Raw genomic sequence first — 2,607 nt, forward strand, 5'->3', positions numbered from 1 at the left:
TAACATGTAAATGTTTATCTGGTCGACAAATTTGTACGCTACAAGATCATGTAAATAATGAAATCAATGTAAAAAATTGTCTGATGTGAATAAGATTTCATGTATTTATTTATTTATAATCCAATTATAACAATGTTGTGGAGGCTGACAGCAGTCAAAACAAAACAAATTATTTTGTGGTGTTTGGAGGTGAAACGCGCAAAGATCATGATTATAGATCAAAAACGAGGCGTTGTCCATCTTGCTCGTTGCTATTGTAAAGATCAACTAACGTGAGCAGGATAGACTGTTTGTTCACACTTCGTCTTTGGTGAAATTAAATTGTTTTTATTGAACAAAATATTCATAGTGCTGGTTATCACTGATTTCAAAATAATCCGCCTTTAATTAGGCAATAGTTATTATTTTGTAGATCAAGCATCAAAACCCCTCGTCGTCAGCTTTCGCCGTCGAGCCTCGGCGCCGCCGGCTCGGTGGTCGTGGCGGCGGAAGAAACGTCAAGGCAACCAAAACAAAACAAATCAAAGCTGAGCTCTCTTCTGTTTCGCGACATTTTTTTTTGCGTTTGTGATCTTTTTAGTACCTTTTGGTAAGTTTATTGTCTAATGAAATATTTTTCAAATTTCGTTGAGTTTTTTTTCTACTGCTTGCAGCATCTTGCGTTGGACTGTCACCGCGAACCGTTCCGTCGTCAGCTTGCTGTTCGCGTTGGACCTCGCCGAAACGTGAATGTTTTGGCTCTGTCCGGGATGCCACCTTCCGAAGACTGTTGAATCGTATGAAGATAAAGGGCAAGACTTTCTTCCGCCGGAACTGTGGCTGGAGATTTTCAAGTTGCTGGACGGGACATCGATCCTGCAGGCGCGGTTGACCTGCCACCGGTGGAGGGAGATTGTCGATGGGTCGCGCTGGCTGCACGACCTGTTCTGGGTTATCATTGAAGGGATGTTCTTTGATCGGTGGCACGAGCCAGAGAATCTGCCACCGGCAGCGAATATTACAATGCAAGCGGTTAAGATCTTGGAGGTCGATTCGTGGTGGCCTTGGTTCGGTTCTGGACTGCTAAATCAAGGGTTGAAGTGGCGAAGTGGCGCTTTCGACATTGCTGGGAGATTGTTCCACAATCAATGCTAGATATCGTCTATCCCGGAATATTCTGTCTCAGAGTGACTTTCTTTGGTAGAGGTATGTGGCCAGGCCTTAGGTTCAACGTTCAATGCTCGATCGTGTGATTATTTGTTTGTTTTCAGACAAAGTCTGGTTGCAGATTGCGGCATTGCTTTATGAGTGTGCCAGCGGAGATGCCGAGCTGCTAGACAAAGAAATCCAAGACTTACGGTTCTGTTCTAAGAGCAACTCCGTACTAGCTGGGCTGAACGTCGACCAGCGTGGTGGAAGGGGTGGACGGACGCAAGGTGTTGTCTGGCGGGTACTTTCAAACACCTTTGAACTTACCGAGCTGGAGCTGGTCCAATTGAAGATAGAGAAGGTTTCCGACAGTAAGTAACGTAAGTTTAACGTTAGTGAATATTGACTTTTACGTGACAAATAATCTACTTTTAGATAATTCTGCGCGCCGAGCGTTTCAATTCTGGATGATTCGATCAAACAGAGTGAAGGCGGCGTGCTGACGAGTTGGACGAGGAGGAGGAGGTGAAGGAAAAGCGGACGTGGTCAAGCGAAGATCGAAGGTTTGTTCCAAACCGGGCTCCTCCGAGAGGAAGGCCAAACACCACGAGGCGGTGCATCTGTCGAGAGATCAGAAAATGAAGTATCCGTGCAACTTTTGTGTTTAAAAGTAAGTAAATAGCAATATTTACTGAAAGTTTTCATTTTCCTCCACAGAATCAGCAAACTGGTTCACATCAAGACGGACCACATTGCCGAGCGATCGAAGAGTGCGGTAAGGCATTCGGCACCAAGAGCGCCGTCAACGAACGCGACAACGACGAGAACTGACGCCTCGTGGAACGGTCTCAACCAGACGTTGGCCAATAGGTTCAAGCAAGAACTGACCCAGTGAGTAATTTTTGAAGCAAAACTGTATTAAAAAGTGTTAACATCACATATGCCTTGGATAAATGGTTGTGAAAATACCGATTTAAAATTGCTCCGTTGAATCTAGTATTCAAGAATTAAATCGAATTCTAGATTCAACGGAGCAAAAAAAAATTTTTAGTTGTGTAAATTTACATTAGATTCATTGGAAATTTACACGATTTCAAAAGATTTTCAATTTGAACATTTACAATAAAAGTCATGTAAATTTCCAATGAATCTAATGTAAATATACATCATTTATCATGATACCTTTTGGTACATGATAAGTAATGTAAAATTACAGGAATATTTTTTTTCTGTGTAGTTCTTTTATGTTTTCAGATGACAGTTTTGACATAAAATAAAACTTCTTCTGATTATTTTTTTGTAAACAGTGCATTGGGCTTACACACTTACCAAAAATCATGATTTTCTGAGTTCAATATCCCACTTTTCATACGATTTTTTGAGTTCAGGTACTACAACCATAAAAATGGTTAATCGTATGAAAAGTGGGTTATTGAACTCAGAAAATTATGATTTTTGGTAAGGGTGTACTCAGTTCAG

At 41.5% G+C, this 2,607-nt stretch overlaps 1 long non-coding RNA gene across 2 annotated transcripts; it reads left to right on the top strand.

Moving 5' to 3' along the window:
- Positions 1 to 418: 418 nt before the first annotated feature.
- LOC120426981 (uncharacterized) lies at positions 419 to 2,038 on the top strand. 2 transcript variants are annotated; one of them, XR_008211845.1, is made up of 5 exons: positions 419 to 589; positions 654 to 1,185; positions 1,251 to 1,508; positions 1,564 to 1,691; positions 1,846 to 2,038. It is a non-coding gene; the product is annotated as an uncharacterized LOC120426981 (long non-coding RNA). The 2 variants fall into 2 exon arrangements; XR_008211844.1 differs by having other exon boundaries at positions 1,251 to 1,499.
- The last annotated feature ends 569 nt before the right edge of the window (positions 2,039 to 2,607 follow it).

Source organism: Culex pipiens, chromosome 1 (genome assembly GCF_016801865.2).
Source record: "Culex pipiens pallens isolate TS chromosome 1, TS_CPP_V2, whole genome shotgun sequence".
Lineage (NCBI taxonomy): Eukaryota > Metazoa > Arthropoda > Insecta > Diptera > Culicidae > Culex > Culex pipiens.